Genomic DNA, 27,822 nt, shown 5'->3' on the forward strand with positions numbered 1-27,822 from the left:
TTAGCCACATTTGGGATGCCTAATCGGTTCATACATGATCTTGAGGGTCCACGATTCAACTCCGTATAGAAGTACTGACCAGACATAAAACCTAACAATTCTGTGCCGGAGTTTCAGATTGATACTTGCCAAAATTAGACATTTTGTGCTTAAATTTTAGGAGAAATCTAAGGGTGGTGACTGACCGGAGCCGTTTTGAACACGTTACGAAGCGAGCATTCAGGCAGTCAGTACAGCGAGCCGAGCGCTCCATCCATAGTTTCGAATGCTCGCTGATGCTTGCCGCGAGCGATGTTACTACGTTACGTTACGACAAAAGCTCCGGTCAGTCACTACCCTAATGAATGAAAAATACGATCGATCTATTGATTATCAGTGTCTGTGACGTTATAACTCCATTGTAATATGTAACATTTCTATCTAAATAAAATACAGATTGATTAAACTTTCTGTACAATTTGATATTTGTGTCAGTTTTATGACAATTTTGTATAAGCACTCATGAGGAATCTTAGTAAATTAATCAAAACCACATCTTTTCAGATACGCTTCTTTTCAATCGTTTTTTTTTTGTATATAAAACATACAATTTCTCCTAATGTTTACGTATATACAGGCGTACCCACGTTTGCTATAATTCAATTTTTACGTAAAATTATATTTTAATTCCCCAGAAAAATGGCTTATCAAACATGCCTGTTTAAATGTTTAGGTCGTGTAAAATCGCAAACAGCAACTTATCTTAATAATTCACCATACAAATTTTCTTTTAAATGTCGGTTCAGTCGGAAAATTTTACTAATCTGCAGTTGCCATTTTGCCATCTTCTTCTAGCTTTTATACGCACCCAATGGTGCATAGGGCACCGCTTTGTAGTGATGCAGTGTTTTCTTGATTGTTAATTACACAAAGGGAATGTTAACAGTCTGGCGCTTCACAATGATATAAAATCAATATTATAGTAAAAAATCACTGATATTTATTTTGACCAATGAATAATAATAATTGAATAAATGACATTCTCTCATTTACTTAAAGAAACCAAAAAAACATCTCTAAGTTAATAATGAAAATTGCAATGAAATCAAAACTTTTGCAGCATTTTTAAGTTTTTTTTGTGTTGCCTTATTTCAGTATTTTTACTATTGACAATATAATAGTTGGGTTGTGATCCCGTGGTAGACTTGCGGTAGCCCCGTGGAGAGGGAACGGGAGATCTGTGGTTCAACCCGCACCCCACCATGACTTGATTAAGCCGCTTAGGTTTGATATATGAAATATTTGTGCATATTGTATAGTTTAAATTAAAATTGAATTGAAGTTTGCGCCTTCATCAAATAATGTTAATGATGTATAAATGAAATATAATAGTGTAATCAAACAGCGATGGATACGTGTTATGGTATAGAGTTTGCAGATAGCCCAATATACGCTTGTCGTGCCTGTGATTGGGTTCATCGTAGCCTAATATGGGCTGGGTCGTGCCTATGAATTGGTTTATCGTACCCATATGTGGGCTGGGCCGTGTCTATGATTGGGTTTATCATAGCCTAATATGGGCTAGGCAGTACCTGTGATTGGGTTTATCGTACCCCAATATGGGCCGGGCCGTGCCTATAATTGGGTTTATCATACCCTAATATGGGCTGGGCCGTGCCTATAATTGGGTTTATCATACCCTAATATGGGCTGGGCCGTGCCTATGATTGGGTTTAATTAACAATTGCGAGATGCGGTACGCCTGTATCTTAATTTAGTTGGCTTAAAGAAATATTTTTTTACATTTTGCAATAAGTGGTCCTAAACCTAAGCACACCATTAGCTATAATTCAGGAGCGTGTGACTGGAGGAAGTAATGATTTAGCTTTGTATATATATGAATACAGTTTATTTTTATAGCCATTTCGTATTTATACCGCTTAGTGTTGTGTAATATGTACCTCGGTTCACTACATATCCAATGTCCGTTCTTTTGCTGAATGAAGTGCGATTATGTCTTCTCCGAATTGGAAAGTTGTGTTTTAAATTATTTCTCATTTTATTAGTTAGTATTCTAGTGAAGAGGATGTTCGGTCACTAAATTGTATTGAAATATTTCAACGTGAAATATTTTTAGTCACTATTCGATGATTTTAAATGTAAAATTGATTTGATGTTATAAATATGTAGATTATATTAATAAGAATTAATAATAAACTTTGTTTTACTGGAAAGTACTCTGGTTTTATTTTCTTTTTTCCTATTTGTTGTTTTATTTCCAGTCTACCGAAAGCTGTCTCATACCAAAAATTACCCGAGTGTATTATTTTAAAGAGACAAAACATCTTTTTATACTAAAGGAATATGGAAGTCTGGACATTTGACTGCCTTAACACATTGTTGTCGGGCGGTTTTTTCATCAACCCCGACCCTAATTATACTCAGTCTGCCGCTCGACCCTCGGTATACTAATCACAAGTAACCGCAAACCCAATTTCGAATGGGTTTCCAAAATGAAACCTGGATGTGAGCACATTCTTCAAATGCTCTTTTTTTCATAAGCCTCCACTTGCGAGTGGTGTTGCCTCATAAAAACAAAATACATTTTAATAATAATAAAAAAGCATATAAGAGGGGATAGAGAGAGGAGAGGAAAAAAAACAATTACAATAATTAACTGTAATTGAGGAAAATATAAAATAAATGATTTGATTGCAATCAAAATTATTTACAGATTTTATTGTCTTATTTTATTGTAGAACGAACTTGTATCTTTGCTATCAATTCGGGATATATACTTTCAATTTTAAAAAAAAAGTTATGCCTTATTTAATTAAACATTGGATAAAACATTCTTGAAGGATGACACTTTAAACAGGTTGGTGTGATACATTTGTTGGGAAAATACATATAAAGTAGTGTTTTCTTCCGTTTTTCTATTCCCTGATGTTGTCCGATATCCACTCTCCGTACTTGGATACATCCGTGTACACTCCCGGCCAGTTTCTCTGTCCGCAGGGGTCGGGGCCGAAGCTGACCACTCCGATGACGTACCAGTTGTTGTCTTCCAGCGCCAGCAGAGGTCCCCCGGAGTCCCCGCGGCACGCGTCCTTGCCTACCCTCCCTCCCGCGCACATCTGCGTCGAAGCGAGGTTGACGCCCCCCCTCCTGTACTGAGCGGCGCACCGAGAACCGTCAATGACGGGAACGTCCACCTTCAGTTTGACGTCGGAAGCCGCGGCTAGAAACACAAATTCATCAAACTACACGTTGCGAAAAAGAATTGGCATTATTGTTTTCATACATCACTATTTTCTGATCTTAGACACATTGATATTTAAAGCATCTACTCTATGCCACAAAAGTAGATTCTTACCAACTTCTGTCTGTCCCCATCCCACCGCTGTCGCCATTCGGCCAACGAAGTTCTTCCTGGAGACCGTGTCACTGATGAGTGGTAGACATATTGGATTAATCCAACCTGGAAAATGAAGGAAGATTATGATAAATGTGAACCTTTATTTTGAAACAAAGGAATTCTGCTCTATACAATTTTAAATAATTTTGCTCTAGTGTAAGTCTGACAAGAAGCCCAGAGCTTCTGTATTTTATCTGGGAATGTGGCGGGAAGCTTTCGGTATCACCCGAGACTAGTACCTTAAGTGCTGGACTGATCACCTTGCCTTATGTAATCAAAGATTAAGGTAACTCTTCTTCAATATGCAGTGCCTATGGACCATTAGATGGACCTCCCTTGTCATTCTGAACAATCTCGGCACTCTGGGATCCATACGATCCTGTGGCTGATTGAAAATTGAACATTAAATATTGGTAAGGGTGGCAGCGGACAGCAACATAAGCGGGATCAGACCCCCAGGAAGACCACCTAAACAATGAAAGGATAGCTGGTCTTCCACCTCCCAGGAGCGACCCGAGAATGACAGGACCTAGTCCTAAAAGAAGAAGAAGAAATATTCACAATGTGATTGACACTACGAAGCTACTGGGTATACACTTCATAATTTTATGATATGAATTTAAGAATGGTTGGGTGCTATGTTTGGTCAGTGCTTCTATACGGAGTTGAATCGTGAACCCTCAAGATCAGCTCTATGAACTGGTTAGAGGCATCACAAATGTAGTTGCATAGTAGAATGCTACGCATTCCATGGACTGATATGGTCAGCAAAGAAAATATGCTCCAAAGAACCAGAGTAGGAGTCAGTTGCTGACCAATATCGAAGTCCAAGAGGTGTTTTATCTGGGGCATGTGCTTAAAGGAGAGAAGTATACAACATTTAGAGTGTGTCCAAATACTGGTTCACAAAATCTGGATTATCTCCAATTACAGGAGTTATTTTCATATTATTTTTCACATCTCATCAAAGATGAAGAAGAATACGGAAGTCTGGGCATTTACGGGGCTGACGACCACTTTTCATCTAACCAATAAATGTCTCTAGTGAAGTTCTAGTTATTCAAGAATAATGTTTCAAAATTGGTTCATATAATATATATATATAGAACTTCCAAGAATTTGAGTAGTGTGGTTGTCAATAATGGGTAGAATTGGTGAATGTAAAGTGATCACTTAAACCAGCCTATGACGGTCGTCAGCCCCGTAAATGCCCAGACTTCCATATTCTTCTTCATCTTTGATGAGATGTCAAAAAATAATAATGAGAGAAGTATAAGTTATTGCACCTAATAGAGGGTCCATGAGGTATTGACAAAAGGCAGATCTGGCCCTGGAATATACAAATTTTTTTTGATGAGGATATGGAGTCTGTGTGCTCGAATTGTTTGGTCCAAAATTGGCATGTTCAGTCACATGCGCACTCATAGATAGCCCCACATGCTGAGGACATATACTCGAGCGTGAGTTGGGAGCTATTATACATCAGGGGGACCTGATACACATGAGGAAGAAGACACATGACACATGAGGAAGAAGAAAGAAATGATAATGATTAGGACACTTACTGGTGTAGGTGACCGGACGCGACAGTCTGATGAGCGCTATGTCGTGAAGCTGTTCCCGAGAGCTGGGGACGTACCCTTCATGCACCACAACACTCTCCACAGGGATGTCCAGAGGCGGGTCAGCGCACGTTCCTGACAAGCAGTCGGGGTCTGTCGATGTTTTCCATTCGCCCAATCGCACACCAGTCCTGTTAAGATTTTTCATCAGTATAAAAGTATAAATATTACTATCTATTTTCTTCTTTATGAGCCCTCTGACCTCCACTGCTGGATAAGGCAAAGGCCTTCTTTCCATTTCCTTCCGGTTGATTGCTGCTTGCAGCCAGTTTTTACCCTCCACAGCGGACCAATGTCGTCAGACCATCTCTTTTGGTGTCTTCCGACACCTCTTTTGTTCTCCCAAGGTCTCCATCGTAGAATTTTTGGGGTCCATCATTGCAAGACAGGACCCCACAAGATTACTATCTATAGTATATTTAAATGCTTCTTCCTTTCCTGTACACATATTTATAAAAATTAAAAAAATATATTTTTCTATGTTTTGAGGGTATCCAAATTTTCATTTACGAATTCTGTATTGGCTCCACTTTTTTTGTTATCTCAACATACACAAAGAGTCTCTTTGAGATAGGAATATGATATTGCTGATGAAGTAATACATAGTTGATCTTTCGATTGAAGCACAAATACAACCTGCAAAATTTGCGTAAGGTGGTTTATCAATCAAAGACCGCAAAGCCTTTGCCAGAGTGATGGTTAAGGAGACCTAACGAGGCACAAGCTAAAGAAGAGTTAAGATACTTACAGTCGTATGTTTGGGGTGATGCCCGCTCCCCGGATACAATGGGCCGCTGTCAGAACGTACCGAGAGGAAACTAGAGCTCCCCCGCAGTGGAAGCCTTTGCCATTTGCTAGAAAAATTAATTGATTTTTAAAAGTAATCAACTCCAATCATCTAAATCTAGTATACTTCTACCCACTCTGGACAGTGCACCCAGTACTTTCCACTTGCGCAAGCTAGTATGAGTACGGGTGTGCAACCACTGGTGCCTTACTTGGTAAATTTTAATTCCTGCATAATCAGGTAGATGTTTGACAAATTCGATTTTGTAAAACTGGCGTTACAGGTTTGATTCCCGCCAATTGCTAAATGAATTTAGGAAACGTTTATTTTCAATTGTTCTGGGTGTTTGTAATGTATTTTTCACATGCATTTTTCCTTTCCTAACTATCCTATCTGCAGACATGCCTCTAAAATAGAGGCTTTGCGGGTCATTCTTTGGAAAAAAAACACCTAAAGAATACCTAATATAATTTAACCACTTTGCACATTGCTCGGGTTTTTTTCACAAAAATATAAAAGATGCATGGGGGAGTTTGGATAGTTTCATTCTCTTCACATGCGCATACCATTGTCTCCTTTGTTTGTTGTCTTCCCCACCTAACGACATCTTCCAACTCGCATATTTCTCTTATCCCCAAATTCTTCCTTATACCTCGTACCAAAATGTTCCTTATACCTCGTACCTCGTAGACTCTTGCCAGACATGCTCCTTAGAGTATTCATTTCTGACACCCTTATCGCGTTTTTTTTTTTTATAATTGTAGTGTCTGCTCTTCATTCGATCCCATATGACATGATGGGTCGCACACAGGTTTTATTTATGTTTTAATTTTGGTGTCGATCTTTTTGTCAGGGTTTTTTTGTGGTTATTAATGCATGTTTTCAAAACCCATCTGCAATTGTAATTTCTAATTTAATAACCCAAAAAAAGAAGTGCATTTATGTACATACGTTTGGTATATTCAAGCAATGCCATCCAAGTGAATTCATCCAGGTCAGTAGCTTCCCCCCCAGAGATCTTGGGCTCTATGTACTCTCCACATGTCCTTTGAGTGGGAATAAGCCTATTAGGACCAGTGGGGCGTGGTCGAGAAGGCCCAGTCCTAGCACAACATACCTAAAATTATATTCAACTATAAACTATGTAAATTATTTATAAATTAATTTATTAAACAACAGTTATACCCTGCTTCACGCCACCCCTATTTACACTGCTTCGCTATAATGCTATTTTAATAGCGCAGTTCAGTAAATCACTGACGAATCAAACAATACAATCTTTAACTCAGAGTTTTCATAATACTTATTTGATCGCGTGTGCGGCGTGCCGACTCCCAATCAGCTTATATTGTTTCGGTGGTGTGTAAGGTGTGTGCATTCCCAATAAGTTTATTACTACAATACTGTTTTGTCGTTTGAAATCCATTAGTTTTTGTATAAAAAATTGCAATAATTGAACACTGTGTACAAAAATGGCAGACATTAGTGAAAGGAGCACAAAAAAGACAAAAGTATTTCAAGTATTGTTTGTGGGAAATAGACCCTGATTCGCTTAGCGCGCCATTTTGCTGGCACGGATTACCCGCGCTAAGCGGGGTATTACTGTCCTAAATACGTGGTAACTTTGAATTTTGTTTAACACATTCACTGCATTCGATATATCGCGAACAAGATGCTGGCAAAATAGCAATTTTCGAAACGCTAAAACTATATTGAAAATATGAAATAATAATAATGAAATTTATTTTCTACATACTATGTAGTACACGCTGTTCTCATTGTGTGTAGAATTTACAGGCAACTCATGTTTTTACTGGCTTTGAGACAAATGAGTGTAAACACGAGTCCTCTAGGAGAAACATTTAGGAGTTTTTTCCCGTTTTTTTTTATCATATTTTCATATGGTGTACGGAATTCATGGAAGTTTTTGGTATCGTGAGGGAAGGGTAATTAACTATAGCCTAATTATGAGTATTTCAATGTTTTAGAATTTAGTACATAAACCCTGATGATGACGAGGTTCTTGTCGAAACCGGTTGGATAAAGTATACCAATAAAAAGCGGTTAAAACAAAGTTGTTTTAATTGATATTAGTAATGTTAGTAAATAACCACTCACCGACTACTTCTGTCTACCGGTTTCGAGACGTACCCGTCTCTTCGTCAGGACATACACTACAATTTAACAATCATGCGAACAACACTACACCACACCCACTTTAACAATCATACGACGAAGAGACGGGTACGTCTCGAAACCGGTAGACAGAAGTAGTCGGTGAGTGGTTATTTACTAACATTACTAATATCAATTAAAATGTTTGACCACAAAGTAAATGCTTTGAATATAAATAAAGTTGTTTTATTTTATAAGTTTATAAAATGTGCCACAAAGTATCTGCGAAAAACATTCAAGAAAAGATTAAAGTTAAGTTTACACTTACACATGCACAAACATTTAATTATTTCTTTCCTCACTCAGTCATCCCACATCCAAACCCACGGTCCAAATCATCAAAGTGAATGAATAGAAAAAGAAACCCATGGCTACTAGAACAAGCTCGATATAATCATAACTGTTGTGTATCAAGGTGGTGAAAGATTATCAGAAAAAGATTGCTAGTTCAGTGACTTTGGTTTATTCAATATTTAAGTTAGGTACTAGAAGCTCTAAATGAGTGACTGGTTTTAAGGAGAACTAATCTAGAATGACGCTCTGCAGACTAAGTGGGTATGTTGCGACACATTGTAGAATTTTGCTGTCAACACTGTATCAGCAACATACCCACATTACTTACAATAACATACCGTGATATTCCTTAAAGGTGGAGACTGACCGAAGCATTTCTTCGTAGCATAAAATATTATTCAAAAAAAGATTGCAAAAATAATTCTTAAAAAGCCCAGAACTTACCCATCAAAACTAGTATTCGAAGAACTTAATATACCAACTATTGAAGAAATTTTTAATAAAGCCGCTATCTTACAAACTTTTAAAGAAAAAACAATTGAAGTGCAAAATTCAAGTAACTCTAGATATTCTAATAATTTAATTTTGCACAGATGTAAAACAATAGCAGCGTTATACCATTATACGTACATAGGTAAAAAAAACTTTAATAAACTTCCGGAAAACTTAAAATCTATAAAAAATTATCAAACTTTTAAAACTAAAATTAAAAAATATTTAAGACTCACCCCTTCCTAGACTCCATACCAAAGAATGTTTATTTTTAATTTTTAATTTACCTTGTTAATTTTTTATTTTTAATTTTAATTTACTTTGTTTTAATTTACTTAGTTTATAAAAAAAATAAAAATAAATGTGAAACGAACTCCCTCTCTAAACACAAGTATCTACTTTATTAGAGAGGTAGAAACGTAATATATAAGATGTTCTGTATATTTACCTATTTTGTATTTCAAAAATGTATTTTTGTAAAAAAAAAAAAAAATAAATAAAAAATAAAAAATAACATCGCTCGCGGCGAGCATCAGCGAGCATCCGAAATTATGTATGGAGCGCTCGGCTCGGTGTACTGACTGCCTGAATGCTCGGATCATAACATGTTATGTTACGACGAAATGCTCCGGTCAGTCTCTACCTTAACATGCAATTGAAATACATATTTTTTGAATATTTAAAAATAAAATAAAAACCTTTGGCTTTCCATTCTCTGATCCACATTGAGAATTCCTGAGGAAGAGAGAATCACTTTGAGGAAGCGGCTTCTGTTGGATCATTTGTAATAGCACCGGACATGAATTCAACAGGACACAATTTCCATTCGCCCCACTGGCATCTCTACAGGACTGTTCTGTTGACAAAATAAATGAAATAAATCAAATTCTTCTTCTTGATGTAGGCTTTTTGACATGTTTTTAAGAGGTCTTAGCCTCCTGCAGTGTCGATTTTCAGGTGTCAATCCATCTCCATAGAGGTCCACCCAGGAGACGTCTACCTTGGGCTGTGCAGTTCAATGTGGGGGAGTCTGAATGGTTCCATTCCCCTCACATGCATATACCATTATCTTCTTCGTTGCCTTCCCCACCTAACGACATCTTTCGCATATTTCTCTAATCCTGGTGTTCCTTATTTTATCTCGTAGACCCTTGCAGGATATGCTCCTTAAAGTCTGCATTCGATCCCATATGTCATGATGGGCCGCACACAAATATTATATATTTTAATTTTGCTGCTGATCTTCATGTCAGGGTTTTACCATATATGTAGAATTTTTCGACATCCTGAGATGACTGCAGCCTTGTTTACTGGCCCCATCACTCCACGTCTCCACAAGGGTCAGTAAATAAAAGAATAAAATAAATTTACAATCTTCATCTGCACCCGATGGTGCATAGGGCACTGCATCATATAAACGCAGTATAATCTTGATCGTTAACACATGAAGGAAAGGTGATCAGCCCTCCGCTTCAGGTACCAGTCCAGGGTAATATTGAATAAATATAAGAGTGAAAAAATCACTTATATTCATTTGATCCCCTGGGAATCGAACTCAGGACCTCCAGTAGGGAAGCCCAGCGTCCTGACCATTAATTACACTATAGAGGCGAACAATATATATATATATATATATATATATATATATATATATATATATATATATATATATATATATATATATATATATATATATATATATATGTGTGTGTGTGTGTGTGTGTGTGTTTACACTTTGGATTTCTAAGTAAAGCACTATTTTCTTGACATTGATAGCTTATTTATCTCTTGACATTCAGACATGGGAACCTGTCAGCAGATAACTAGTGAACTGTATCAAAATATACAGAGCGTTTAGGTTTTAGAATCATCAACCTAGCCGGACCTAAGAGGGGCATTTAAAATCCCTATAAAAAAATGTTTCACTTCATAACTTGATAAGTATTCCGGCAATTCGATACATATTTTTATAATCCTTGTAATAGTACTTATGAATATGTCGGTAAATTTTGTTTTAAGATGTTCAAAACGTGTGAGCTTCAATTTATTGTTGTGATATGTATGTCCGCGATCTACGATACATTATTCAATAGTTCCAAAATTTTTAGTGGTGTGGTTGTCAATCATAGGTAGAATAGTGAATGGAACATTTGTATTTAGTGATCACTTAAACGAACCTATGAGAGGTCGTAAGCCCTGTAAATACCCAGACTTCCATTTTCTTCTTCATCCATGTTGAGATGTCAAAATGTAAATATAACTCCAAAATGGAGAAACTCAGATTTGTGAACAATGATTTCTTCAAACCCTTATTCGCACCCCAATGGTGCATAGGGCACTGCATCATATAAACGCAGTGTTATCTTGATCGGTACTTACATGAAGGAAAGGTGATCAGCCCTCCGCTTCAGGTACCAGTCCAGGGTAATATTGAATAATTATAAGAGTGAAAAAATCACTTAATATTTATTTGACCACCCCCCTGGGAATCGAACCCGAGACCTCCAGTACGGTAGCAGGGCGTGCTGACCATTACACTACAGAGGCAGACAAACCCGAAATGTTGCAAAAACAAGACTACCCAACAAAGCTCGGGTCAGTCAATAAAAACGAATACATCATGGCTGGAGACCAATCACCATTTGCAATTCACATTGAGTTATTATTCATACCCGACGATGGAAGTTTAGCTTCCGAAACTAGTAGTCATTAAATAAACTCAAGTGCTATAAAACAATCCGCCTCCGTAGTGTAATGGTCAGCACGCCCAGCTACCGTTCTGGAGGTCCAGGGTTCGATTCCCAGGGAGGGTCAAATAAATATAAGTGATTTTTTCACTCTAATATTCATTCAATATTACCCTGGACTGGTACCTGAAGCGGAAGGCTGATCACCTTTCCTTCGTGTGTTAACGATCAAGATAACACTGTGTTTATAATGAAGTGCCCTATGCACCATTGGGGTGCGGAAAAGGGTTTGAATGAATGTTATAAAACAATAAACTCCAGTGGTATAAAAACCAGTGTTTCCTTAATCATTGCAATTCAAACTTGCAATGCGATACAGACCTCTTGCCCGAGTCACGCTGAGAGTCGGTTAGTGAAAAATAATAAACGAAACTTACGCGCATAAGCAATGTCGATCGCAAATCCAAACAGCCATGTCAGAATGAATGTTGAAAATAATTTGAGCACGTTATCGGCCCTGCACGGTCCGTTTAGCAACATGTTGAAGCGAGAAGTGACACTGAAGAGTTATCTCACAATTTTTTTTATCTTTTTCTCTTAGCAGGGGTCTCCAAACTAAGGCTCGCGGGCCCGCACCGACCCAGCATCCGACCCAACATGACTTATTATGATTACAGGTTTTGTAATATTATGATTACATAGCCTTTTACCATTACATTATAAGAAAATTAAAATTTAAGTAAATCATATCACTCACTCCTTTCAAGAACATCATAAATCAAAAATCGACAATTTGCATGTTTTCGGAATGCCCCGAAAATGTACTATATCCCAGCAAAAGAGGCATATTTTTAACTTAATATTTAACCGCTACAGGGCAGAAAGTGTTGTTTTTGCATTTTGAAGAAAAGGTAATGTTTAATTATTTTTTTAAACATATTAAAATTTTTCAAATGCAGAAAAAACCTTCAGGTTTTACCTAAAAAGATACGTTGCACAGTAAAAAGTTCAATAAGTGGCTTGATATTTATTTTTAATACATTGTGTTATATTCTTAAACTTTAAAAACGTTCTCCTGAAAAATCAAGTTTTTTGATTTATGACGTTCTTGAAAGGAGTAAGCGATATTTCAAAAATTTACAATTTGCATGTTTTCGGAAAGCCCAGAAAATATACTATATCCCAACAAAAGTAGCATTTTTTAAACTTAATATTTACTCGCTACAGGGCAGAAAGTGTTGTTTTTGCATTTTGAAGAAAAGGTATTAATTATTAGGTGGTTTAATTATTTTTTAAATATGCTAAATATTTTTCAAATGGAGAAAAAACATTCAGGTTTTACCTAAAAAGATCTGTTGCACAGTTAAAAGTTCAATAATTGGCTTGATATTTATTTTTAATACATTTCACTATATTTTTAAACTTTAAAAACGGTCTCCGGAAAAATCAAGTTTATTGATTTATGACGTTGTTAAAAGAGTGAGCGATATGACATAAATTAAAAGAATTTTATTCATGTTAATCTAAGAAAGAAATAAAAAGACACTAAAAAAATAATTATAGTAAAAATAAATTGTTTTAACAACAAACATAAATAATAAGTGTTAGTCCCTCTCCAAGCACAAGAGCTCAGTCTCTTTATTGGATTGTCACGCCTCCGCCTTCACAGTTTAGTGGTTAGTGTGTCTGGCTACCATGCTGGAGGGGACCTCCGCGTTCGATTCCCACGGAAGTTAAAATAAATATATGTGTTTTTTCACTTTAATATTAGAACTGATACCCGATGCGTGAGACTGATATATTCAATCCATGTAATTTAGTGCGGCCAAAGGTAAGAAGAATTTTTATCAAAGACCAATCAAGAAACACAATAGTTGACATATAATAGTATTTTTCAATGTATTATAATTTTTTTTTTTAATTAATAACTTCTATGATACGCATTTATTTTCTTTTAAGGATTTTGATATCTTCCAATTTTTAATACATATTGGGAGGTTATTGAAATACTAGGTTTCCAAATATTTTTAGTTTTGTTGAAATTGTTTGGTTTTGCATTTTATTGTAAAATCATTTTAGAATCAAATTTTTACTAAATTAAATCTGCCTATTAATCTTCCCAACTTTTGCTATATTTTAATCTTGCTGTTTACTTTTAACTTATTTAACATTTGTGAAATTTTGTAATCGGAATGTTACAATTACCTGTCTTATTTGTTTATTTATGTTATTATACTATTATACTTTTATGTTATTATACTTTTTTTTTTATCCAAATATATATATATATATAGTAAATATAAAAACCCTTATCCGCACCGAATGGTGCATAGGGCACTGCTTTTGTGAAATTTTGTAATGTGAAATTTTGTAATTGGAATGTTACAATTACCTGTCTTATTTGTTATTCATTATTGTAAATGTATTTATGTTATTATACTATTATACTTTTTTTTATCCAAGTATTTATATATATATATATATATATATATATATATATATATATATATATATATATATATATATATATATATATATATAATATAAAAATCCTTATCTGCACCAAATGGTGCATAGGGCACTGCTTCATATAAACGCAGTGTTATCTTGATCGTTTACACATGAAGGAAAGGTGATCAGCCCTCCGCTTCAGGTACCAGTCCAGGGTAATATTAAATAAATATTACAGTGAAAAAATCACTTATATTTATTTTACCCCCCCTGGGAATCGAACCCAGGACCTCCAGAACGGTAGGCGAGCGTGCTGACCATTACATTGCGGAGGCGGATATATACATATATTTATATATATATATATATATATATATATATATATATATATATATATATATATATATATATATATATATATATATATATATATATATATATATATATATATATATATATATATATATATATTTATATAATAAATGTAAAAACCCTTATCCGCACCAAATGGTGCATAGGCCACTGCTTCATATAAACGCAGTGTTATCTTGATCGTTTACACATGAAGGAAAGGTGATCAGCCCTCCGCTTCAGGTACCAGTCCATGGGTAATATTAAATAAATATTACAGTGAAAAAATCACTTATATTTATTTTACCCCCCCTGGGAATCGAACCCAGGACCTCCAGAACGGTAGGCGAGCGTGCTGACCATTACATTACGGAGGCGGATATATACATATATATATGTATGTATATATATATATATATATATATATATATATATATATATATATATATATATATATATATATATATATATATATATATATATATATATATATATATATATATATATATATATATATATATATATATACATGTATATATGTATATATATATATATATATATATATATATATATATATATATATATATATATGTACATATATATATATATATATATATATATATATATATATATATATATATATATATATATATATATATATATATATATATATATATATATATATATATATATATATATATATATATATATATATATTTGACGACCTGTGTTATTGTTCATTGATAATACTACAATGATGTCATTTGATTTCCCCATTTTGACCCAAATTGCTGGTTTGGTCCCAAAAGGTTATCAGTTGATAGCTTCTGTCTTCTGAAATAATTACATATGTAAAAAAAATACGGGTTTTTCTTGTTCTGAACTTGCAGCGGCTGTATTAAGATGAGGCACTTTGATATTAAACCCAGTAGAATCCGCCTCATGATTATGGCTATTACGAATGACATGTTTTTTCCATAATTTACAGAATTTTATTTTAAAAAATAGCCGTACCCGCCCACGTATTATGTGGCTCAGTGTGGTCAAATGTGAAATAAAGAAAATAGATAAAACATACTTCTTATATATTTCATTCCACAATGAATATATTTAAAAAAAAATCAATGAAACAATAGTGCAATCATAATCTTTGAAAATGCTAAGCGACAGCAGCTGTCAAGAAGCATGCTGTCCGTTGTGAGCAATGCATAGTATTGCGTATGTTGCTGTTATGTTTTTAAATTTATTTTATTTTTAAAAGGCATCCTATCACAAGTAAAAACATGTCCACCATCTTAAGTTTTTTTTAATGTTTTACCATCACAGTATTATTTAGGTAACGTATTTGAATGCAATGTTGTGTCAAAATTTCAAAGCAAGCAGTAATTTTTTTTGAGATTTTGAAGAAGTGAACACTTAAATATATATTTATATAGAAGATAAATATAGCTGACAATCATTTCAATATCTATTTTTAATATCACCCAAGACTCCCTGAAACGCAGTACTGATCACCTCGCCTCGAGGAGTTAGTGATCAAGATAACGCTGCGTCAATACGACACAGTCCCCCATGCACCATCAAGTACGATCAAGGATAAGGGATAAAGAAATAAAAAGCAATTCATAATAATAATAATAAAAAAGTTTATTCCGGCTTGACTAAGCGGGGGGTATATACATACACAGACATATTTTATTTACAAAATTTTTAATATATCACTCTCCTCTTGTTTTTACTAATTAATAATTATAGACAGAATTCATTTTCATGTAAAACTTCTAACAATTTTAATGAAATCTCTACAAATTTCTCTCGAAAATAATTACATTAGTGTGCGGCGCTTGTTCTCTGAATAATGGTTAATTTTGTATGTGTGTGTGTGGGTGCGTGTGTGTATATGTGTGTAGTGTGTCCATATGAGCGTATGTGTGTGTGAGTGTATTGTTTGCAAATTAATGTATGTTATATACCATGTATCTATTTGTGAAGACCTGTAATTGGCCTTGTGTTAATTGTTTTGTTTACTGTCATGTATTTGTAGCTGTTTCTTTAAAAAATAAAAAATAATAAATATATATATATATATATATATATATATATATATATATATATATATATATATATATATATATATATATATATATATATATATATATATATATATATATATATATATATATATATATATATATATATATATATATATATATATATATATATATATATATATATATATATATATATATATATATATATATATATATATATATATATATATATATATATATATATATATATATATATATATATATATATATATATATATATATATATATATATATATATATATATATATATATATATATATATATATATATATATATATATATAAATATATATATATATATATATATTGCTCACTTCTTTCAACAACGTCATATATAAAAAAAACTTGATTTTTCAGGAGATTTCGTTTTTAAAGTTTAAAAATATAATATGTATAATGTATTAAAAGTAAATATCAAGCCAATTATTGAACTTTTTACTCTGCAACAGATCTTTTTAGGTAAAACCTGAATGTTTTTTCTCCATTTGAAAAATATTTAAAAAAATAATTATACAATACATTTTCTTCAAAATGCAAAAATAACACTTTCTGCCCTGTAGCGGGTAAATATTGAGTTTAAAATATGCTGTTTTTGCAGGGATATAGTACATTTTCTGGGCATTCCGAAAACATGCACATCTGAAAATTGACGATTTTTGATATATGACGTTGTTGAAAGGAGTGAGCGATGTGTTCAATAATGCTAATCTCAGAAACTCCATGTCCAGTTTAAGCCAGATAATCTTTAGCCAGGACAAAAATATACACTTTGAGTATATATGTGTCCTGCCTGTAACCTGGTTTCTGTAAATTTGTGGCGCTAGAGTCGAGATATGAAAAAAAAACGATATTTCTTCAAAACCTATGGGCCAAATGACACCAAATTTTGGTCATATGTTAGTCTGACCTTAACACATTTCAGTATTCAGTCAGGTATTTTATACGCCTGCGGACTGCTGGCGACGGGATTTGATAATTATGTACATATAGTTAAAACCTCAACAATGAGATTGGTATTTAATATTCATATAAAAACATAATGATAATTCTAATATCAAAGATTATTCTTCTTTTCTGTATAAAATAATATGGGTAGATCCTCGACTGCAAAACTGGCATCATGGATTCGATTCCCGCCAATTGCAAAATGAGTTCAAGAAAGATTTATTGGTCTGGATTGAACACTGTTTTTCACATTTACTTCCTATCCTTACTATCCTACCTGCAGATAAACCTCTAAAAATAGAGGCTTTGCGGGTTATTCCTTAAAAAAAGAAGATAATTCTGAGACTTAATTTTTGTGAAAAAAAAATTGACTGTCCACCGATAACAACCATACCACCGATATTACCATAGGCTACTATACTGTCAATATATATATTTTTTTGACATCTCATCTATTTAATCATTCATCTCATTTATTAGTAATAAAAGAGTTTCTGCTCAGTAAAAAGCTTCTTTTCATCTCACCTATAGATGTCTCTAGTGAAGTTCTAGTCATTCAAGAACAATATTTCAATATTGGTTCATATACATATATAGAACTTCCAAGAATTTGAGTAGTGTGGTTGTCAATAATGGGTAGAATTGGTGAATGTTACATGTGTGTAAAGTGATCACTTAAACCAGCCTATGACGGTAGTCAGCCCCGTAAATGCTTAGACTTCCATATTCTTCTTCATCTTTGATGAGATATCAAAAAAAATAATATGAAAATAACTCCTGTAATTGGAGATAATCCAGATTTTGTGAACAAGCATTTGGACACACTCAAAATGTTGTGGATACTGTCAATCTTCAATCACTTATTTGGCAGCTGTACGTATCACTAGGGGGGCTTCCTCGGGACTCCTCAGGGCTCCAGTTGGTCCAGAATCCAGTCCATGTAGTAGGCCACGCGGGTGTACACGGTGGGGCGCCCGCTCAGGCCGCAGGTGATGGTGCCGAGGCTCACCACCCCAAACTGGATGTTCTTCAGGGTGTCGTCCCTCGGGGCCGTCACCACCAGCGGGCCCCCGGAGTCCCCGTTGCAGGTGCTGATGCCCTCCTGCCCTCCGGCACACAGCTGCCGAAACCCGACACCATCTTCGACGGAACTAAAAGCAACAAATTATTATAAAGACCATGTGGCGTCGCAAGATTTTATTTTTTATCTTTTTTATTGAAACATATTTATTTATTTATTATATGTATATACATATAAATACATATATACATTCATTTAAAAATTCATAAACATAATTATCATATTTTTCATCAAGTCTATTGAAATGCTACCCATACGTGAAAGAGACCCAGGACCTTTGTATATATACATGTTCCAAAAATGAATGCAATATGGATGTTCAATACATAATAGGCAGAATGGTGAATGTTATACAAGTTATATAAGTGATCACTCAGGTCAGCCAAATGCCAGGTGATAATAAATAATAATTAATTTATAGATTTGGCATTTAATTTGTAGAACTCCATTTTAATTTATATATTAAATATTAAAATCAAACAATGATTTTTAGAGTATACTAAATTGTGTTTTACTGTTATGTATGTGGTTTTAATAATGAATTTTAATATTTAACATACAATTTTTTTTTCAGTAATTACTTCATAGCAGTCTATTCCTTGTATTTATTTTACCCTGCATTGAATCTGGGAACAGACAGACGAAAAACTTAAGAGTTTCAATCGTCACCTGTTTGGCCACATAGTAAGTTGGATATGATAGAAGGACCTACAACCTGAGGATGAGGAGAGCTGACACCAACAGCTTACAAAGGCAATAAGTTGGTATGGAGCCAGGAAGAAGAACTTTTTAAAAATAAAATATATAACGTAGACCGTAAAAATCAGTGTTTAAAAATCAAAAGCGGAGGAAACAAGTTCTTCCAAGAAAGGCTCCAAAATATACGTAGCCTAGGTGACGTTGTCCACGATAGAAGGACCTACAACCTGAAGATGAAGAGAGCTGACCCCGACAGTTTACAAATACGATAAGTTAGGATGGAGCCAGGAAGACGAAGGGAATGCTTGTATACCTGTTCATGATTTGGCCACACAGCAAGTTGGATATGACGGGGGTGTCGATCTTGAGCAGCTTGGTGCTGAAGTGGCCCCTGTCCCCGGAGACGGTCTGGTCGATGTTGCCGGCTCTGTCCACGTTGGTACGCCCCCAGCCGGCCACGGTCACCACGGCTCCCGTCAGGTTGTACTCCTGCTGATCCGCGCTTGTGGGTAGACAAATTGGGATCGAATTATCTGAAAAAGCGGAAATAAGGACACTTCAAAAATATTTTCTTCTTCTCTTCTTGAAGAAAGATCTTGGTGTTGGCCTTGTGGCCTGTTTCTAAGAGGGATTAGCCTCCTGCGATGTCGATTCCCAGCTGTCAATCCATCTCTTTGGTGGTCTACCTGGGAGTTGGCCGTGCAGTGCAATGTGGGGGAGTCGGGGTGGTTCCATTCTCCTCACATGCGCATAAAATATGTCAAAAGTTGATGCGTTGAAAATATTTTGCCAAAAATATTTTGAATGTATAATATAAAATAAAACTAAAACATTATTTTTAGTATTTTTTTCCAACTGGTTTTGACAAACATCTTTTCATCTTCGGGGATGGATATGTACCATCCCTGAAGATGACATGATGCTTATTGAAACCGGTCAGAAAAAAGTATCAAAAACAAAAGTGGTTGAAAACAAACGTGAAAACAGGTTGAGTTTTATTTTTTAAATGCTAAAGAAATTATTTTGAGTGCGAATCTTTGTTCAGAAATGTTGGTATCTTCGCTTTGGAGTTATTTTTATACTGACATCTCACCAAGAAGAATATAGAAATCTGGGGATTTAGGGGGCTTATGACCTGTCATAGGTCAAAGATAAATGTAAAGTATGATATTGTGCTCCAGAGTGTTTCAATAAATATTAGAGTTACCGTAGAACGGGGCTACTTGAACTTTGATGTGTTACTTGAGCCCAGTACAAAAATTTTATTTAGATCGTGGTATCGATCAAAGTATCGTGACAATAAGTGTCACCTGTCAGGGAAACAATGAATCATGTCGATACGTTCATTATTGTAGACATCTTTTTTTTGTACTGGGCTCAAGTAACACATCAAAGTTCTACAGTATATATATTTCTACAGTATATATATATATATATATATATATATATATATATATATATATATATATTATTTTGACCCCCTCAAAAATTGAAACTGAGACCTCCCTAATAATCTATATTATATAAAGGTTTAGAGATTTTATGGAAGAAAATTCAACAAACCTCTGAATACATCTATGGGCCTATCCACCCTGATAAGCCCGATATCGTGCGCCAGTCGCCCCGACCTGCCCGGCTTGTTCCCTACAAACTCCGGGTGGGGAATGGCCTTCTCTATGTAGAAGTCCTGCACCGGGGGGTTGCACACCTCCCCCGTGAAGGTGTTCTCGCAGTCCCTATCCTTGCTGATGTCGTGCTCCCCGACCCTGACTCCCGTCAGCACCCTGCCGTTGAGATCGGTGATGCAGTGAGCCGCGGTGAGGATGTAGCGGTCGTTGATGATACTCCCGGCACAGTGGAAGTCCCGTTTGCCTACAAATATCAATGCCAATTTAAATTTTCAAATGAATTATAATTATAAATATAACCCCGTTCCACGTTGCGCGTGGCAACGAGGATAGCCTGAAACGACTAGTTGTGATCAGTAGCCTGGAGGGAAAGAGAGGGAGAGGAAGATCCTCCACACGATGGACCGATCAAATTAAGGCAGCAGCAAGCACCTCAGTGTTTGGAGTGCTACATGCAGCGCAGTCAAGGGATAACTGGAGAAAGTCATTGCTTCTGCAAGGGTCACAACCCTCAGCAATGAGGAATAAGACGGAGAAGAATAATTATATAATAAAATAAGGCATAGGACGCAGAGAACTATAGTGAAACAGGCAATCGCCATGTATCTTCCTCGAAAGACATCAAGAGGAAGATTAAAGAATTCATGGTTGCTGCAGAAAGAAAATGTGATTCGAAGTCATGACCAAGGTGACGTTACCCATGACAGAAGGACCTACAACCTGAGGACGAGGAGAGCTGACCCCGACAGTCTACAAAGACGATAAGTTGGGATAGAGCCAGGATGAAGAAGATGTAATAAAATAATAACTATAAAAAAAAAAATTAAATATTATTTGACCAGTAACTGGGTTTCGTCGTTACTGACATCATCAGACTGATGCCATCAGACCGGTCTGATGATGTCGGTAACAACGAAACCCGATCAGTGATCAAATAAAATAAATGTGGAAAAACTATAAACTTAGTTATTTTATTATATAAAAGTAGTTCCACAAAGAAATATCAGTACAAAACTTTAAATAAACTTCATTGTCTTAGGTATCTCAGCAACCTTTTGTAATGCAGTACCAGCAGCAAATGGCGCATAGGGTACTGCATTGTATGAACATTATTTTATCTTGATTGTTAATGACACGAAGGCAAGGTGATCAGTTCTGCGATTCAGATACCAATCCAGGGTGATATTAAATAAACATTGGAGTCAAAAATTGATAATATTTATTTTGACCCTCCTGGGAATCGAACCCGGGACCTAAAGCAAATTGAATATTACGCCTCTCAGAATCAATGCTATAATATTATTGTTACGGTTCAGCTAATACTTAACAAATAAGCAAATTGAGAAAAGGAGAGGTCCCAGAACTGAGCCTTGTGGTACACCAAAGTGAATATCAAAATGCTCAGAAAAAATACTATCTGTAATAGTATTGTTATAATTCTGTTAATGCTTATTAAATAACGACCTCTCACAACCCTTAGGGATAAAACTGTCCATATAAGCTGTAAGACAACACTGTTAGCAGACAGACCAGTAGTGCCTGGTAGTACCCTCCAGAATAGTCTAATTGTCACCTTTGAAAGCGCTTGAAATGAGGGCCATCCATGGGAATTCTTGGATCCCAGTTTCGTTGCCTCCGAACACTTTGAACGTGTCGGAGTCTCCGCAAGCCTTTGGAAGCAGGTTGAGGTTACTGTGTCTCAAGATTACGGGTGGCAGAGGCTCGTACACTTGCGGACAGCAAACCTAAAATGATATCATTGATTGCATTTTTTAAATGTGTTGCATTGTTTGCGGGAAACGCTTAAAGGCGTCTTTTACACACTGTTGGTAGAGAGCGGGAGACACTTATACATGTTCTGTTTGTTTACTTTTGGTAGAGGGCGAGAGATAACTTAAATCATTGTTTATTGTAACTGCAGACACTTGGTAGAATTCCATATTGAATTGTAGGGTAATATATCTGAAATAAAACACGGTTATTGGATTGAATTCTACTTTTATTTACATATAATCATATTATATATACATATATATGTACATAAAAGTAGAATTCAATCTAATAACCGTGTTTAATTTTGGATATATTACCCAACTATTAAAAAATTGAAAAATTAGAAGCACAGACAGATCACTTTGCTCTCGATTAAGGGGAAACTCCCAATCTGTATGATTCAATATGTAATCGGCTGCGCTAAAAGCCGGACGTATCTTTGCGGATGATTTTAAAAATACATTTATATATATTACCAAACACTCTTTCTCTCTCGCGAGTGTTTGATAATGTCTTAATAAGACAAAACGCGTCATATATTATCATATATATATGTAAATAAAAAAAGTATTCAATCGAAAAACCGTGTTTTGGATATATTACCCAACAATAAATCATTGTACAGAATGGAATTGGGTTTGCGTTTACTTGTGATTACTATACGACCCTAATGAGTATAATAATTAGGGTCGGGGTCGATGAAAAAACCGCCCAATAACAATGTGTTAATTAATAGATCGTCTTGTTTGTGTCATATCAAGTCCTTCCGACATCGACTATAACTTGAGAGTATGTGTCTCCGTCTTGGGCAGAACTAAACAGCGCTTTAAATGTTCTGATCCCGGTCTAATCTCGTATATTCCTAGATCTGCCTTCTGTCAACACCTTGTCGACCATCTATAAAGTGCAATAGCTCATACTTCTCTCCTCTAAGCACATGCCCCAGAAAGAATACCCTCCGGACTTTGATATCAATCAGCAACTGTCTTTCTACTCTTGCTTTTTCAAGCATATTTGTATGCTGACCATATCGGTCCGTGAAACGAGTAGCATTCTATAATGCAACCACATTAGGAATCCCTCTAACTATTCTATAATAGTGCCGAATTAGAATTTAAAAAATACCAACTCGATAAATGTGGCCAAAATAATGAAATTAGTGGGAAAACTGGTGAGTTGACCTTAAAATAACAGTCAAAACGACGTAACTCCTAAACCTATAAATATCGCCAAACCCTCACCACCTGAAAGCTATTTTATATGTATATATATATATATATATATATATATATATATATATATATATATATATATATATATATATATATATATATATATATATATATATATATATATATATATATATATATATATATATATATATATATATATATATATATATATATATATATATATATATATATATATATATATATATATATATATATATATATATATATATATATATATATATATATATATATATATATATATGCGTATTTGATTGCATGCCATAAACATTTTTTTTTCATTTATTTATTGATTTGATGTTTAATGTGTAAGAAAAATGTATATTGAGACAATTGTTTCGCCTAGTTATAATATTTTCTGACTGATATATTCTCTGAACTGATGGTCCTTATACAATTCTATACAATTCTAGGTGCTTGAGTAATAGTTTTAACATGTGCAGTAATAATTTACGGGAGACAACAATAGTTAATGGGGCATGTAGGTACGTATACATACAACATAGTAGACTCAAAAAATCTGTGTTTGATTTAACAATTAACAAATAAATATTGTAAATGTGCCCTCGGCACGGGAAAACTCAGTGAGGGCACATTCTTGTAATTTGTAATTATGTGTATGATGAAATAAAAATAAATAAAAAATTATAACATGGTATTCTTACCAACACGGCCGCGGTGTAGCACCTCCACTCCAGCTTGATTTCCCTCGCCCGCTCTTGCGAGCTGCCTTGCATGGCGTCCTTCAGGGGCTGGCAGTCGGTGGGCCTCACACACCTCCCCTGAATACCGATTCCAGTTTCACATTCTATGCCGATTTCTGTAATCGTAATAAATCAAATAAAAACTATTCATTTCGTACGATTTGGCGCGTCCTAACCTCACATACTGACCACAGACTAATTACAAAGACTAACTAATTTGCATAGACTAATTACTAATTATATTTTGACAGCTAATAAGAAGTATAATTAATGATGGTCAAGCCATGCGTAATGTGACGTCAATCCTGAATTGGCCAATTGAAAAGCGAATTCACCAGAGACAATTTTTAAAATATTGCATTGGTCAACGGCGGCGGTAATGTTTCCGTTGTGGTTTTACACGCATAGGCTTCGGTAATTTACCAAAGAATATGATAATTTTAGCCTGATGATAGTAGGTACAGGCTTAATATCTGTGTAGACTTCGTTCGCGTTCGATTCCCAGGGGAGGGTCAAATAAATATAAGTGATTTTTTCACTCTAATATTTATTCAATATTACCCTGGACTGGTACCTGAAGCGGAGGACTGATCACCTTTCTTTCATGTATTGGCGATCAAGACAACACTGTGTTTATATGATGCACAATTGGGGTGCAGATAAGGGTTTGAAGAAGAGAGTTCGTTACAAGTTTAAATTTCAAACAAAATTCTTAATACATATATATAATAGGCAAATAGTAGTAGTCACTAATTATAAAATTAGAAATAGGAATATAATAAGAAAAAAATATAAGAAAACTATACATATCTCAATATAAAATGGGTTGATGAGACGACAGAATGTATGAAGAATGAATGGAAATTAATGAATAACGTCACAATAAAATATTACTACATAATAAAAATGTATATAATTGTAGTTATTTTAAGACTGTAGTCTTTATCTAATCTATCTTATAGAATAAAACTGTTAAATACCCCATTATTTACTGATTTGGCATTTATAATGATTCAAACACAAAAATTAAACACTTGTTGTTTTACAGCAGTTCTCATTCATTTTTAGTAGTTCTCGAAACATTACATTACATTAATAAACTCAAAAATGGACAAATGCAAGTTTTATTTTTATCTTTAACATTAGATATTAGTTATTGTGTAATATAAATAAATCTAATATCAACATACTTTTGTTTACAATAACAAAATACAAATGCGGTATTTTTTCGACTTTCGTGTGCTTTCTTTGCAATGTGTGTATTAATAATAATAAATTTACATTTTCAAATATAACGAAATACGCCTACATATTTGTTTAAATTCGTTTGATAGAAAATTTCTCAAATAGTTTTTGTTGGATTTACGCAACGTCCAATTGAATCTAAATTTCAGCTACGGCTTATGCAACAACGCCAATCATGTCCTTGCATAGCTTTTAATTTTGTAAACTTAGGACACTGAATCGTATTGATGCAATATTATCTAATCGTTAATATATATACATATATATATATATATATATATATATATATATATATATATATATATATATATATATATATATATATATATATATATATATATATATATATATATATATATATATATATATATATATATATATATATATATATATATATATATATATATATATATATATATATATATATATATATATATATATATATATATATATATATATATATATATATATATATATATATATATATATATATTTATATATATATATATATATATATATATATATATATATATATATATATATATATATATATATATATATATATATATAATTTATTATTAGATTAAAAACCAATATTTTTAGCTTTTCCACTTTTTTATTTGACCAGCGACCGGGTTTCGTCGTTACCGACATCACCCGACGAAACCCGGTCGCTGGTCAAATAAAAAAGTGGAAAAGCTAAAAATATTGGTTTTTAATCTAATAATAAATTAAAAATGCAATTCCATCACGAAGTGTCAGTGGATAATATAAATATATATATATAATAATTTAATCGTTAATTACATGAAAGTAAAGTGTCATCGTCAAAGTCTAGCGTTCCAGAGTGTTATTGAATAAATATTTTTCTTCATTTAACCCTTATCTGCGCCCAACGTTGCATAGAGCACCGCATCGTAGCGAGGCAGTGTTATGATAATATTTTTTTGCTGTAAAGTTGTATAATTCCCGAAAAAATATAAAAAATAAAAAATACATAAAAAAAATCACTTTCGAAACATTGTGCTTGGATCACTAGAGAACTTAAAGAACTTCACTAGAGACATCCATTGTGAGATGAAAGAAGCTTTTTATTAAGCAGAAACTCTTTAATTCTTCGTGGAAGACCACGTTCATGCATCTCCTCAGACATACACATATATTATTCAAAACATACCGTATGAGGAAAACTTGGCACAATCAGGTATGTCAAATACTTGAAAGCGGCCGGGTCAGGAGTCGTAATAATCGTCGGGTATGTATGAGGAGATGCATGAATGTAGAAGAGGCAAAGAATGTTTGCAAGGACAGAGTGGTGTGGCGTTCGATTCTCTCTGCCTACCCCTGCGGGGAAGCGGCGTGATGGTTAGTTAGTTAGTTTTTATTACATACCGTTTTTTCTGCTCACCGCATGTCCTAAAATCGCACTCAGTACCAAGAGCACTAACACGGGAGCCATATTTGTAAACAACGCGTAATACAGTAATAGAGAGAGTAATACGAGGGTCTTGAACAAATCGCGCTGTCCGTATGGCTTCGTAAGGTGAACTGGATGAGACTACCCGTGTTACGTCAATATAACCGGTAGAACAAAACATTATATAGCCATCATTCGTATGCTAAACAAAAAAACTTATGTAGAAGGAAAAACTACTCGGTCAGCCTAGATCATTGTTCCGCAAAGTGTGTGCCGCGGTGATAAACGTCTAGTTTTCTGAAAATAACACAATTGCTCCAAATTTTGATTACCTGTGCTCAGTTAAGTAGGCTCACATTTCGCATTAAACATAATATGCTAAATATATTACCATAATATGGTTTACCAGTGGTCAGGTTAGGAGTTGTAATAATCGGCGGGTATGTATGAGTAAATGGATAAAGTGGAAAAGGCGAAGAATGTTTGCAAAGACAGAGTGGTGTGGCGTTCTATTCTCTCTGCCTACGCCTGCGGGGAAGCGGCGTGATGGTTAGTTACTTAGTTAGTTACCAAACCTTTTTATTATTTACAAAAATACATCATTTTCATACTATTTCTGTGAGCCTGAGCGGCTCTTTATAATATAAATATGTATTAAATTGTGGTAGAGTTGGTTCGAACCCAGAAACTCAGACTCAAGAGTCCGCGACACTA

General features: G+C 34.3%; 1 pseudogene across 1 annotated transcript; it reads right to left on the reverse strand.

The window, feature by feature from the left end:
- LOC148310793 (transmembrane protease serine 9-like) lies at positions 1 to 27,239 on the reverse strand (annotated as a pseudogene). Its single transcript, XR_015837342.1, has 14 exons — positions 27,084 to 27,239; positions 24,408 to 24,562; positions 22,293 to 22,464; positions 20,655 to 20,963; positions 19,405 to 19,624; positions 18,226 to 18,462; positions 11,892 to 12,013; positions 9,466 to 9,623; positions 6,758 to 6,923; positions 5,768 to 5,873; positions 4,963 to 5,150; positions 3,356 to 3,460; positions 2,888 to 3,220; positions 1 to 74 (listed from the first exon to the last, which is right to left on the reverse strand). The product of XR_015837342.1 is annotated as a transmembrane protease serine 9-like (transcript).
- Positions 27,240 to 27,822: the final 583 nt, after the last annotated feature.

The sequence above is a fragment of the Brachycentrus maculatus genome, unplaced genomic scaffold, assembly GCF_059751285.1.
Source record: "Brachycentrus maculatus isolate JH-2025_06_01 unplaced genomic scaffold, ASM5975128v1 h1tg000087l, whole genome shotgun sequence".
Taxonomy (NCBI): domain Eukaryota; kingdom Metazoa; phylum Arthropoda; class Insecta; order Trichoptera; family Brachycentridae; genus Brachycentrus; species Brachycentrus maculatus.